The sequence below is a fragment of the Amblyraja radiata genome, chromosome 6, assembly GCF_010909765.2.
Source record: "Amblyraja radiata isolate CabotCenter1 chromosome 6, sAmbRad1.1.pri, whole genome shotgun sequence".
NCBI classification, from domain to species: domain Eukaryota; kingdom Metazoa; phylum Chordata; class Chondrichthyes; order Rajiformes; family Rajidae; genus Amblyraja; species Amblyraja radiata.
Window position 1 is genome coordinate 104158160 of NC_045961.1, and position 15458 is coordinate 104173617.

The following is a 15458-nucleotide window of genomic DNA, read 5'->3' on the forward strand; positions in this document are numbered from 1 at the left end:
TACAGGAGCCAATTAACCAACAAACTCGCACATCTTAGAGATGTGGGAGGAAACCGGAGCATCCGGAGAAAACCCACAGTCAAGGGGAGAACGTACAAACTCCGTACAAACAGCACCCGCAGTCAGGATGGAACCCGGGTCTCTGGCGGTGTGAAGCAGCAACTCTACCACTGCGCCACTGTGCCGCCCAAAGCCATTGTACTCTCCAATACCTCTCAGTCTAGTTTATTTCCTTGTGCTGCAAAGAACTAAATTGACAAGTAATGTATTGTTGCGAATGCCTCTGTCCGTAGTGAAGACATTAAGTGCTTCGATCAGATGGGCACGTTGCCACCGAAACATCCAATGTTTAACATTGGATACACAAGGAGCTGCAGATGCTGGAAACTTGAGCACAACACACAGTGCCTTTTAGTTTCGAGATACAGCTCGTAAACAAGCCCTTTGGCCCACCGAGTACACGCCGGCCAGCGATCTCCGCACACTAGTACTATCCGATCCGCCACACACTAGTTTAGTTTCGAGATACAGCTCGTAAACAGGCCCTTTGGCCCAAGCCAATTAACCTACTTTGGAGTGTGGGCGGTAACCGAAGATCTCGGAGAAAACCCACGCAGGTCACGGGGGGGGGGGGGGGGGGGGAGGGGTACAAACTCCGTACAGGCAGCGCCCGTAGCCGGGATCGAACCCTGGTCTCTGGCGCCGTGAGGAGAGTGATGGGTGGATACAGGTGGATGGAGTAAGTGACAAGGGCTGGAGATGAAAAGGAGACCGCTGTTCCAAGGTGTTTGCTGATAACATTAGCCAAAGGGATGTCTACGGCAAGTTGCAGCAAGGAGATAATAGGCGACCAAAGGTACGTTCACACTGGTGAGGTTTTAAGGAGCGTCTCAAAGAAAGGGCAGAGCATTACAGAAGTAGGACGGTTTAGAGCAGGAATTGTCACAGATGGAGGGATTATGTCATAAGGGATAGGAGCAGAATTAGGCCATTCAGCATCAAATATATTCTAGCATTCAATCATGGCTGATCTATCTCTCCCTCCTAACCCCATTCTCCTGCCTTCTCCCCATAACCTCTGACACCCGTACTAATCAAGGATCTATTTATCTCTGCCTTAAAAATATCCATTGACTTGGCCTCTGCAGCCTTCTGTGGCAAAGAATTCCACAGATTCACCACTCTCTGACTAAAGAAATTCCTCCTCGTCTCCTTCCTAAAGGAATGTCTTTTAATTCTGAGGCTGTGCCCTCTGGTCCTAGACTCTCCCACTAGTGGAAACATCCTCTCCACATCCACTCCATCCAGGTCTTTCACTATTCGGTCTTTCTAAAGACCATCCTTCTAAACTCCAGCGAGTACAGGCCCAGTGCCGACAAATCCTCATCATTAACTCCAGGGGCAGCTGATTTGGCAGAGAGGTGATGGTGGCAGTCGAGTAACCAGACCATGCCTCACAACTACAGTAACCAGAGGTCGTGTTGTTTGTGTGGATTCGATAAAGTACCCTTGGCGTGTAGAGGAGGGGTAAATACTGGGAGAGGGGAAAGAGGGGGAGTAGGAGTGGAGGGAGGGTGGGGGGGGGAAGAGAGAGAATGGGGGGGGGGAATGGGAGAGGAGTGGGGAGGGGAGGGGGAGAGAAGAGGGGAGGGGGAGAGAAGGGGGGAGGGGGAGAGAAGGGGGGAGGGGGAGAGAAGGGGGGAGGGGGAGAGATTAGTTTAGAGATACTGCGCGGAAACAGGCCCTTCGGCCCACCGAGTCCAACCAACGATCCCTGCACACACTGGCACTATCTTACACACGAGGGACAATTTAAAGTTGTTCTCTATGCCAATTAACCCTCAAAACCACACGTCCTTGGAGTGTGGGAGCAAACCGAAGCACCTGGAGAAAACCCATGCAGGTGACGGGGAGAACGTGCAAACTCCATACAGACGGCACCGGATGTCGGGATTGAACCCGGGTCCCTAGAGCTGTGAGGCAGCAACTCTACCGCTGCGCCACCGTGCCGCTTATTATTATTTATTCAAAAAGCCAGCTCCTGCCCGACCAACTCTGAGGATGGGGTGTTAATAGACAATAGGTGCAGGAGTAGGCCATTCGGCCCTTCGAGCCAGCACCCCCATTCAATGGGATCATGACTGATCAGCACCATCTCCCCATATCCCTTGATTCCGTTAGCCCTAAGAGCTCTATCTAACTCTAATTTGAAAGCATCCAGTGAATTGGCCTCCACTGCCCTCTGAGGCGGAGAATTCCACAAATTCACAACTCTGGGAGAAAATGTTTTTCCTCATCTCAATTATAGATGGCCTACCCCTTATTCTTAAACTGTGGCTCCTGGTTCTGGACTCCCCCAACATCGGGAACATGTTTCCTGCATGTCTCAAGCTGCGGTGCGATTCAACACACACACAGACCCTGGTCTAATCCTCTAATCCACAGAGCACACAGATCATCAGGGGTTATGGGGAGAAGGCAGGAGAATGGGGTTAGGAGGGATATAGATCAGCCATGATTGAATGGCGGAGTAAACTTAATAGAAAATAGGTGCAGGAGGAGGCCATTCGGCCCTTTGAGCCAGCACTGCTTGATGGGCCGAACAGTAGTTATGGCACAACAGTTGATTTCCAGGGTCTGAGCTCCCCAGAGGAGCGTGGATGGGTGAAGCTCAACAGACTTGGTACTGGAGTTGGGCGTTTCAATGCCAGCGTGTGGAGATGGGGACTCCCTCCACCAGAGCCCAGCCTGTGAATGTGGAGCAGAACAACAGACAGACAACCATGTCATCTCTGGGTGCCCGCTCTACCACCCACCACATGGAGCTGTGTCAGGGCCTGGCGGACATTGACGCCAACAGAGACAACAACCTGGCTGCTCAACACCCACCCGGCGCCAGATCTAACTATTCCTTTGGTTTATTTATGTTTCATTCACAACAAGAGGAGCGGCACCAAAGTATTTAGCCATTAATTTAATGACAAATGTGTAAATACACAGCGAGGGAAAATAAAACCCAAATGAAACATTATTGTTGATACATACATGAGATTAAAATGAGTCATAGAGTGATACTTTTACAGCTTGGACAGGCTAGATGCAGGAAGATTGTTCCCGATGTTGGGGAAGTCCAAAACAAGGGGTCACAGTTTAAGGATAAGGGGGAAATCTTTTAGGACCGAGATGAGGAAAACTTTTTTCACACAGAGAGTGGTGAATCTCTGGAATTCTCTCCCGCAGAAGGTAGTTGAGGCCAGTTCATTGGCTATATTTAAGAGGGAGTTAGATGTGGCCCTTGTGGCTAAAGGGATCAGGGGGTATGGAGAGAAGGCAGGTACAGGATACTGAGTATTGAATGGCGGTGCAGGCTCGAAGGGCCGAATGGCCTACTCCTGCACCTATTTTCTATGTTTCTATGATACAGTGTGGAAACAGGCCCTTCGGCCCAACTTGCCCACACCGGCCAACATGTCCCAGTGAAACTAGTCCCACCTGCCCACATTTGACCCATATCCCTCCAAACTTGTCCTATCCATGTATCCATCCATACATAGAAACATAGAAATTAGGTGCAGGAGTAGGCCATTCGGCCCTTCGAGCCTGCACCGCCATTCAATATGATCATGGCTGATCATCCAACTCAGTATCCCGTACCTGCCTTCTCTCCATACCCTCTGATCCCCTTAGCCACAAGGGCCACATCTAACTCCCTCTTAAATATAGCCAATGAACTGACCTCAACTACCCTCTGTGGCAGGGAGTTCCAGAGATTCACCACTCTCTGTGTGAAAAAAGTTCTTCTCATCTCGGTTTTAAAGGATTTCCCCCTTATCCTTAAGCTGTGACCCCTTGTCCTGGACTTCCCCAACATCGGGAGCAATTTTCCTGCATCTAGCCTGTCCAACCCCTTAAGAATTTTGTAAGTTTCTATAAGATCCCCTCTCAATCTCCTAAATTCTAGAGAGTACGTTTCTTAAACGTTGCGATATTCCCTGCCTCAACTACCTCCTCCGGAAGCTCTTTCCATACACCCACTTCATGCCTACAATATTCTGTTGTGCTGAAGCAAAGCAAGAATTTCATTGTCCTATCTGGGACACATGACAATAAACTCTGACGTGACTTGACTCTGCGTGAAAAAGTTACCCGTCAGGTTCCTATTAAATCTTTTCCTCCTCACCTTGAACTATGTCCTCTGGTCCTTGATTCCCCTACTCTGGGCAAGAAGCTCTGTGCATCTGACTGATCTATTCCTCTCATGATTTTGTACACCTCATCCCCTCATCCTCCTGTACTCCAAGGAACAGAGTCCTAGCCTGTTCAACCCCTCCCTGTGGCTCGAGCCCTAGCAACGTCCTCGTAAACCTTCTCTGTGCCCTCTCCAGCTTAACAACTGTTTTCCTAAAGCAGGGTGATCAAAACCGAACATAATATGCCAAACATGACCTCACTAACATCTTGTACAACTGTGACATAACAGCATAGATGCTGCCTCACCCGCTCAGTTACTCCAGCATTTTGTGTCTACCTTCGATTTGCAGATACTCCAGCATCTGCAGTTCTTTCTTAAACATTCTACACTCAATGCCCCTGACCAATGTGCCGAAAGCCATCACGACCAACCAATCTACCAGTGATAGAAGGCTGAAGGGTCTCGACCCGAAACGTCACCCGTTCCTTCTCTCCAGAGATGCTGCCCGTCCCGCTGAGTTACTCCAGCATTTTTATGTGTTTCCTTAGACTAAACCTCTGGTTCTGCCCAAAGGAAGTGAAAACCACATTGGTCAGACCCTTAAAGCCCTGGCCCACGATACGAGTTCATTCCAAGAGCTCTCCCGAGTTTAAAAAAAATCAAACTCGTGGTAAGCACGGAGAATGAACGTAGCGGGTATGTCGGAGCTCGGGGACGTCACTTAGCGGCTCGTAACGTTAACGGCAGGTACTCTGGAAGACTCGCTAACGGCAGGTAAGCACGGGAAGACGCGTGAAGATTTTTCAACATGTTGAAAAATGTCCACGAGAGCCCCGAGTACCGACGAGCGGCCATTACCGTAAATCTCCACGTTCGAATCAGGGCAAACTCGGGAGAACTCCTGGAATGAACTCGTACCGTGGGACAGGGGTATTAGTGGAATACGCTTCATACGCTTGGGACCCACACAAAACTGGTCATATCAACAAACTAGAAGGGTACAGAGGAAAGCAGCACGCTCTTGCATTGGGAACTACAGTAGAGGTAGCAGTGTCACCCAGATGCTGCCCGACCTGCAGTGGGAAACACTGGAAACAAGAAGGGCAAGGAACAGACTAGTCATGTTGTACAAGATTCAACAAGGGACGGTGGGCATCACTGCACATAGATACATAACATACTCAACAATAGACAATACGTGCAGGAGTAGGCCATTCAGCCCTTCGAGCCAGAACCGCCATTCAATGTGATCATGGCTGATCATCCCCAATCAGTACCCCGTTCCTGCCTTCACCCCATATCCCCTGACTCCGCTATTTTTCAGAGCCCTGTCTAGCTCTCTCTTGAAAGTATCCAGAGAACAGAAAGGAGAACAAGAAATAGTAATGATATGCAAACAGAAACCCCATTCGCCAGGGCAGATATTTTTAAGAACTCATTCTTTGTAAGAACCTTAAAGGAAAGGAATAAACCAGACAACAATATAGTGCTAGGTACACAAAAAGGCTGGAGAAACTCAGCGGGTGCAGCAGCATCTATGGAGCGAAGGAAATAGGCAACGTTTCGGGCCGAACCCCTTCTTCAGACAATATAGTCAAATCACCTTCACTAGACAGTTTTAAGGGGGTAGTAACAGCAGAACACATCCAAGTTGGCGATATGCAGAGTACTACCCTGCCCACTACAAATTCAGAAGGTTCACCAGTGATATACATTGGAGTAACTCAGTGGGACAGGCGGCATCTCTGGAGAATAAGGAATAGGTGACGTTTCGGGTCGGGGGGAGACTCTTCTTCAGACTTCAGTTAAAAAAGTTAAAAGTCAAAAGTAAAACGTTTACCCCTGACATCCAGGGACATTTACAAGCGGTCCCCGCCCTGTATATACCCTGAAATACGACTTCCGCCTTCCGTAATCCTTAAACGTGCCCACACGCTACACATAGACAACACTAAATAACAATTCTCTCAGCCGCCCATTCCTTGTAGTCGCGTCCCTCCACAAACACCACCACGCTGGGGGAAATACTCCTCAAATCATCGCGTCCAAAGAGATGAAAACAGATTTATAATGTAACAAAATCAAAACACTTTGATACTTTCGCCCTGTTGATGTATCGATTGTTGTTCCCGCCCGCATCTCATCAAAAGCAAAGTAGCAATATTGTATCCGAATTGTATCTTTAAAAACATCTCACATTGTATCGCTTTCGGTCCCATCTGCGGGTGCTAAAAGGAAGAATAAATCTCACCTCTGGGGCACAGGGTGCTGCTCTTAAACATACACACACACAGCGAGTCGGCTTCAAGCTGCAGCCTTGCACAGTCCGGGCTCGGAGACAACTGGTCGCTTTCTGCTGCTTCGTTTCACCCGCTGACACTTTTCCCTCCTCCCTCCCTCCCCTCCTAAACTACGTGGGAGGAGCGACGCTCATGTCTGCTGTGTGTGTGTACATACAGATAATTAAAAGCAAACACGTTGGATGCAGGCTGGGAAGTGTAGTTCTCTCTTCGCGGCGAGGGATCACTGAATGAGGTGGGGCGGTGGAAAAAGATCCGAGAGTCAAAAAAGATGTGGAAACATAAGAACTGCAGACTCCGGTTTCTGCCAAATGTTTATGCCAAGAGTCAAGAGTGTTTTATTGGCATATGTCCCGAAACGGAACAATGATATTCTTTGAGAAAAGACTTTGCCTTCCATCACAGTGAGGAGGAGATTCACTGTGATGGATGTTTGTGTAAATTGTGTGTCTTGGTTCTTCTACTTGTTGTATGACTGCAGAAACCAAATTTCGTTTGAACTTCAATGAGGTTCAAATGACAACAAATAAATTGTATTGTATTGTATTGTAAACGGAACAATGATATTCTAAAAAAGTTCCCAATGTTGGGCGAGTCCAGAACCAGGGGCCACAGCCTTAGAATAAAGGGGAAGTCATCTAAGACTGAGGTGAGAAAAAACTTTTTCACCCAGAGAGTTGTGAATTTGTGGAATTCCCTGCTACAGAGGGCAGTGGAGGCCAAATCACTGGGTGGATTTAAGAGAGAGATAGATAGAGCCCTAGGGGCTAGTGGAGTCAAGGGATATGGGGAGAAGGCAGGCACGGGTTATGGGGACGATCAGCCATGATCACAATGAATGGCGGTGCTGGCTTGAAGGGCCGAATGGCCTCCTCCTGCACCTATTTTCTATGTAACTGCAGACGCTGGTTTCTGTCAAATGTTTATGCCAAGAGTCAAGAGTGTTTTATTGTCATATGTCCCGAAACGGAACAATGATATTCTAAAGGGTTTAAGAAGGAGCTGCAGATGCTGGAAAATTGAAGGTAGACAAAAATGCTGGAGAAACTCAGCGAGTGCAGCGGCATCTATGGAGCGAAGGAAATAGGCAACGTTTCGGGCCAAAATCCTTCTTCAGACTATTCTAAAGGGGCCTGTCCCACTTTCACCACCTAATTCACGACCGCTGCCGAGTTTGCCCTTGACTCATACTCACAGCATGGACAAAATTGCTGGAGAAACTGAGTGGGTGTCTACCTTCGATTCTCCAGCATCTGCAGTTCCTTCTTGAACATACTCGCAGCATGGTGTCACGAGGTCGTAGGTAGGTCGTAGCAGGACGTGATGCTAGTCGTAGGTACTCGTGGCATCAAGTAGGTCGGGGCGTTTTTCTAGCCTGATGAAAAATGTCCACGAGTAAAAAAGGTTGTGAATTAGGTCCTTGCAGCAGCACAACTGATATGTAAATATAGTGTCTGTAAACCCCACATTAAACAACAAAAATCCAGTTTGGCGGGCGCTCAGTTTATTGTCACGTGGACCGAGGTCCAGTGAAAAGCTGTATACAGTGATAAGCTATATATATATATATCTGATGAAGGGTCTCAACCCGAAACATCACCAATTTCCTTCGCTCCATAGATGCTGCCTCACCCGCTGAGTTTCTCCAGCATTTTTGTCTACCTTCGATTTTTCCAGCATCTGCAGTTCCTTCTTAAACATATATAAGTATATATCTTACACTAAATGTTAGTCCCATTATCCTGTATCTGTACAGAGTGGATATCTCAATATAAATCAGGATAAAGGGACTAACATTTAGTGCAAGATAAAGTCCAGTAAAGTCCGATTAATGATAGTCCGAGGGTCTCCAATGAGGTAGATAGTATCTTAGGACTGCTCTCTATTTGTTGATGATTATAGATACTATATTGCGGTGGCGCAGCGGTAGAGTTGCTGCCTCACAGCGAATGCAGCAACGGAGACCCGGGTTCGGTCCTGACCGCGGGTGCTGTCTGTATGGAGTTTGCACGTTCTCCCCATGACCTGTGTGGGTTTTCTACGAGATCTTCGGTTTCCTCCCACACTCCAAAGACGTACAGGTTTGTAGATTCATTGGCTTGGTAAATGTAAAAATTGTTCCCAGTGTGTGTAGGATAGTGTTAGTGTGCGGGGAACGCTGGTCAGCGCGGACCCGGTGGGCCGAAGGGCCTGTTTCCGTGTTGTATCTCAAAACTAAACTAAAACTATATAAACACAGACTATCTTTAATCAGACTTTGGACTTTATCTTGCAGTAGACATTATTCCCTTTATCCTGTATCTGTACACTGTGGACAGCCCGATTGTAATCATGTATAGTCTGGTTATCACGCAACAAAACAGCTTTTCACTGTCCCTCGTTATTGTGGCTTACGTGTCAATAAACTAAACTAAAATAGTTTGGAGTTGATTAGGAGGTGGTCGTGTTTAATAGCTTGATGGTTGCAGGAAAGAAGCTGCTCCTCAACCTGGACGTTACAGTATTCAGGCTCCTATCCTGAACCTTCTTCTCTCTATACGGCTACATGACAATAAACTCATCTGAATCTACACCTCTGTGTGTATATTGTTGCCAAACCCAGCTGAGCTTCTTTGCATTTAGTTTCCCACATAACTTGTCACAAGAGCAAGCTCTGGCTGTGGGCAGCCGAGCCTTTCTGCCACAGTGTAGCCTGAGGGGAAGGCAGTACTGGAATCACTTAGCAGGTTACAATGTTTTTAGTTGAGTTTACAGATACAGATGGGGAAACAGGCCCTTCGGCCCACCGAGTCCCTACCGGCCAGCGATCGCCACGAGTTAACACTATCCCACACACACCAGGGATCATTTTACATTTATACCATGCCAATTAATCTACAAACCCGATAGAAATAAAAAGCTGGAGTAACTCAGTGGGACAGGCAGCGTCTCTGGAGAGAAAGAATGGGTGATGTTTCCGGTCGAGTTTGAAGAAGGGTCTCGACCCAAAATGTCACCCATTCATGTCAAGTCAAGTCAAGAGAGTTTTATTGTCGTGTGTCCCAGATAGGACAATGAAATTCCTGCTTGCTGCAGCACAACAGAGTATTGTAGGCATGACTACAGAGCAGATCAGTGTGTCCATATACAATAGAATATATATACACACACATAAATAAACAGATAAAGTGCAATAGGCTGTTATAGTTCAGGCTGTTACATTCCTTCTCTCCAGAGATGCTGCCTGTCCCGCTGAGTTACTCCACCATTTTGTGTCTACCATCGATTTAAACCAGCATCTGCAGTTCTTTCCTGTACACATTATCTGAATGGTGTCAGATTAGGATATGGGGAGGTTCAACAAGACCTGGGTGTTCTTGTACATCCATCACTGAAAGTAAGCATGCAGGTACAGCAGGAGGTGAAGAAAGCTAATGGCATGTTGGCCTTCATTGCGAGAGGATTAGAGCTTTGCACTGCACCTCGGTACGTGTGGTGAGTCTGTGGAATTCTTTGCCACAGAAGGCTGTGGAGGCCAGGTCAGTGGATATTTTAAAGGCAGAGATAGATAGATTCTTGATTAGTACAGGGTTCAGAGGTTCGCACTATATTGATCAGTTGGAATGAATAGTGAAAGGCTTGGATAGAGTGGACGTGGAGAAGATGTTTCCACTAGCGGGAGAGTCTAGGACCAGAGGTCACGGTCTCAGAATTAAAGGGCGTTCCTTAAGGAAGGAGACAAAGATACATTTCTTTAGTCAGAGGCTGGTGAATATGAGGAACTCTTTGCCACAGACAGCTGTGTAGGGCAAGTCAGTGGATATTTTTAAGGCAGAGATAGATAGATTCTTGATTAGTACGGGTGTCAGGGGTTATGGGGAGAAGGCAGGAGAATGGGGTTAGGAGGGAGAGATAGATCAGCCATGATTAAATGGCAGAGTAGACTTGATGGGCCGAATGGCCTAATTCTGCCCCTATCACTTGTGACCTTATGTGGGGTGGGAGATTGCAACCTTCACATGGTCCGCCCTGTTTCGACGAATGCAATCAACCCGGTGTGCACAATCGAACAAGATCAAATAGAACGAGTTGTCCTACAACTTTAGGCTGTGCACGCCATACGCAAGAAGAAGAAGTGACCTTATGTGACAATAATAACTAAACTACAAGAATGGAGGATGTTTCAGCTCGAGACGTCGGGGCTGCTGGTGCCTCGGTATTTCTATTTTCATATCAGATTATGAGCAATTTCCTCTTTTATCTGAGTAAGAGGTCTTTGATTGTAGGGCGGCAATGAAAGGCAGCGGTGATTACAGGGGAGAGAGGACCTTTGCATATTAGAGGGAGGCAGGGAGGAGAGAGAGAGAGAGAGAGAGTGCTGGGCCCACTCAGCTTCACCCAGTATTATCAGCGATCACCCGAGGTCAAGTGTGCTTGTCCTCCTGGTGGGTCCATTACGTGGGCCTTTAGACTTCAGGGATACAATGCTGAAACAGGCCCTTCGGCCCACTGAGTCTGGGCCGACCAGCAATCCCTCGACACTGACACTAGCCTAACCACTCCGTTCAGACAGCACCCCTAGTCAGCTTCGAACCCGGGTCCTGAGCCTTAGGGTTTGTTTCCGTGCTGTTTGACTCTATGCAGCTGAGTGACTCCAGTATTTTTGTGTACATCTCCGTCGGCAATCTCCATGGATTGTCACCTTGTCGTGGTGGAGAAGCTTGTGTGGACCTGAGATCCGGAGAGCGATGCCGTCTGGAGCTATGCTCCTGGTAGGGCCACCCATGGCAGTAAGGTCGAGGGGGATGTCTCTGACAAAGAGCAATCCAACCAAGACCTCAACGGTGGAACAGGCGGAGGACGATGGCTGACCTTAGTGGAGCGTCACAACGGCTGGGAAGGCGGATGAAGGCTGCGGCAGAAAAGGGTCTCCGGTCGTCTTGGACTCCATGTCACTGGATCCTGACCCAGATCTGTCAAGGACCCCACGTGGGGTGGCTGTCTGTGCACCAGTCTCCCCACGTTAAACAAAGTCACGCACAGGCGTCCTCCACCCCTGGAGACAGACACCCATGGTCAGGTCAGCCATGGCCGCAGGGGCCTAAGAAGAAGATGCGGTCGGGACCTTTCTTCAGTCTTGGTATAAGAACCTTTGATGCTCTTGAAGCAGATCAAACAAGGGACCTTTTTGTACTTCTTTTCTGCAATTTCGAAAGGCTTGAGTCTCTAATTTTTGACAAGCGTTTGAAGTGGATGTCTTCATTGATTAAACGGGCTGCATTCACATGAAGGAGGAAATGTCCAGGCAATTTACACTGCCTGCATCGAGCAAGTACATCTCAGCCCTTAGACAGAGACCACTTGGTCATTGTGCGTTAATTAATGAAACCAAACCCTTGGAACTTGAAATCAAAAGCCACATCCTTCCCCTAATTAGAAATCTCCACATTTGGAATGTTCCGGTCCGTTTGAACGGGTTGCCCTGAGGTTTTTTATAACTATAAACTGCAAGGAAATGGTAGACACTAAATGCTGGAGTAACTCAGCGGGACGGGAAGCATCTCTGGGGAGAAGGAATGGGTGACGTTTTGGGTCGAGACCCTCCTTCAGACATCTTCAGTGAAGGGTTTCAAAACCTACTGGTTGTCCACTGGTCCTCGATTCTCCAACTCTGGGCAAGAGACTCTGTGCAGCTACCCGATCTATTCCTCTCATGATTTTGTACACCTCTAGAAGATCACCCCCTCATCCTCCTGCGCTCCAAGGAATACAGACCCAGCCTACTGGGTCAACCTCTCCCTGTAGCCCACACCACCGGGTTATTGACAACATTTGTTGCCTAAGTTACCCGGGCGACAGTGGTAGAGCTCCCTTGAGATGTGAAATGCCACCAATCCACGATCTCCACGGGCGCTGAGACCAAGCCATACTTCATCGATCCGGTGTCACCGGGGTGGTGAATCTGTGGAATTCATCGCCACAGACGGCTGTGGAGGCCAGGTCAATGGATATGTTTAAGGCAGAGATAGATAGATTCTCGAATGGGACAGGTGTCAATAGACAATAGACAATAGGTGCAGGAGTAGGCCATTCGGCCCTTTGAGCCAGCACCGCCATTCAATGTGATCATGGCTGATCATCCACAATCAGTACCCCGTTCCTGCCTTCTCCCCATATCCCCTGACACCGCTATTTTTAAGAGCCCTATCTAGCTCTCTCTTGAAAGCATCCAGAGAACCTGCCTCCACCGCCCTCTGAGGCAGAGAATTCAACAGACTCACAACTCTCTGTGTGAAAAAGTGTTTCCTCGTCTCCGTTCTAAATGGCTTACTCCTTATATTAAACTGTGGCCCCTGGTTCTGGACTCCCCCAATATCGGGAACATGTTTCCTGCCTCAAGCGTGTCCAAGCCCTTAACAATCTTATATGTTTCAATGAGAAACCCTCTCATCCTTTTAAACTGTAGTGTACAAGCCCAGCCGCTCCATTCTCTCAGCATATGACAGTCCCGCCATCCCGGGAATTAACCTTGTAAACCTACGCTGCACTCCCTCAATAGCAAGAATGTCCTTCCTCAAATTAGGGGACCAAAACTGCACACAATACTCCAGGTGTGGTCTCACTAGGGCTCTGTACAACTGCAGAAGGACCTCTTTGCTCCTATATTCGATTCCCCTTATAAAGGCCAACATGCCATTCGCTTTCTTCACTGCCTGCTGCACCTGCATGCTTACTTTCATAGACTGATGAACAAGGACCCCCAGATCCCGTTGTACTTCCCTTTTTCCCAACTTGACACCATTTAGATAGTAATCTGCCTTCCTGTTTTTGCTACCAAAGTGGATGACCTCACATTTATCCGCAATAAACTTCATCTGCCATGCATCTGCCCACTACCCCAACCTGTCCAAGTTACCCTGCATTCTCATAGCATCCTCCTCACAGTTCACATTGCCACCCAGCTTTGTGTCTTCTGCAAATTTGCTAATGTTACCTTGAATCCCTTCATCCAAATCATTGATGTACATTGTAAATAGCTGCGGTCCCAGCACCGAGCCTTGCGCTGCCCCACTAGTCACTGCTGGTCCCAGCACCGAGCCTTACAGTACCCCACTAGTCACTGCCTGCCATTCTGAAAGGGACCCGTTAATCCCTACTCTTTGTTTCCTGTCTGCCAACCACTTCTCTATCCATGTCAGCACTCTACCCCCAATACCATGTGCCCTAATTTTGCCCACTAATCTCCTATGTGGGACCTTATCAAATGCTGTCTGAAACTCCAGGTGCACTACATCCACTGACTCTCCCTTGTCCATTTTCCTAGTTACATCTTCAAAAAATTCAGAAGATTAGTCAAGCATGATTTCCCCTTGGTAAATCCATGCTGACTCGGACCGATCCTGTTACTGCTATCCAAATGTGCGGCTATCTCATCTTTTATAATTGACTCCGGCATCTTCCCCACCACCGATGTCAGGCTAACTGGTCTATAATTCCCTGTTTTCTCTCTCGCGCCTTTCTTAAAAAGTGGGATAACATTAGCTACCCTCCAATCCACAGGAACTGAACCTGAGTCTATAGAACATTGGAAAATGATCACCAATGCATCCACAATTTCTAGAGCCACTTCCTTAAGTACCCTGGGATGCAGACCATCAGGCCCTGGGGATTTATCAGCCTTCAGTCCCATCAGTCTATCCAACACCATTTCCTGCCTAATGTGGATTTCCTTCAGTTCCTCTGTCACCCCAGATCCTCTGGCCACTACTATATCAGGAAGATTGTTTGTGTCCTCCTTAGTGTCAGGGGTTATGGGGAGAAGGCAGGAGAATGGGGTTAGGAGGGAGAGATCAGCCAAGATTGAATGGCGGAGTAGACTTGATGGGCCGAATGGCCTAATTCTGCTCCTATCGCTTATGAGCTTATTAACATAGTGAGGAAATAAGAAATCACAGATCTTTAGACTTTAGATGTCCAGCACAGGAACAGGCCCTTCGGCCCATCGGGCTCACACTGACCAGCGATCACCCCGTACACTAGCGTCATCCTACACAATAGGGCCAATTTAAAATTTAACCATAGCCAATTAGCCTGCAAACCTGCACATCTTTGGAGTGTGGGAGGAAACCTGGAGCACCCAGAGAAAACCCACGCGGGTCACGGGGAGAACGTTCAAACTACAGACAGTCAGCACCTGTGGTCAGGATTTAACCCGGGTCCTTGGCGCTGTGAGGCAGCAACTGTACAGCTGCGCCACCTTGCCACCCTGGGGCCAAGACCAGACTTCTCATCTCACCTAATTTGAGGAAGGACATTCTTGCTATTGAGGGAGTGCAGCGTAGGTTTACAAGGTTAATTCCCGGGATGGCGGGACTGTCATATGCTGAGAGAATGGAGCAGCTGGGCTTGTACATTCTGGAGTTTAGGATGATGAGAGGGCATCTTATTGAAACATATAAGATTATTAATGGTTTGGACACGCTAGAGACAGGAAACATGTTCCCGATGTTGGGGGAGTCCAGAACCAGGGGCCGCAGTTTAAGAATAAGGGGTAAGCCATTTGGAACGGAGACGAGGAAACACTTTTTCTCACAGAGAGTTGTGAGCCTGTGGAATTCTCTGCCTCACAGGGCGGTGGGGGCCGATTCTCTGGATACTTTCAAGAGAGAGCTAGATAGGGCTCTTAAAGATAGCGGAGTCAGGGGATATGGGGAGAAGGCAGGAACGGGGTACTGATTGTGGATGATCAGCCATGATCACATTGAATGGCGGTGCTGGCTCGAAGGGCCGAATGGCCTCCTCCTGCACATATTGTCTATTGTGATTGAACTGTAAGTTGCAAGATGGCATTGTAATGTGGCGACTCTCTGCGTACTGTACCAGAACAGGACCTGTTGCGCTGTTTTCATCATTCGTTGTTCTTTATCTCTCTACATCATCGTCTATATCGACTCGTTTCCCTTTCCCACTACTTTCAGTCTGAAGAA

At 48.0% G+C, this 15458-nt stretch overlaps 1 protein-coding gene across 1 annotated transcript in view; it reads right to left on the reverse strand.

Annotated features, from left to right (window-relative positions):
• capn5 (calpain 5) overlaps positions 1-6651 on the reverse strand; it is a 61355-nt gene extending 54704 nt beyond the window's left edge. Inside the window, exon 1 of the mRNA XM_033023383.1 lies at positions 6444-6651. The gene's annotated coding sequence lies outside the window, so the exon portion shown is untranslated. The remainder of the gene's footprint in view (positions 1-6443) is intronic.
• Between the last annotated feature and the right edge of the window lie 8807 nt (positions 6652-15458).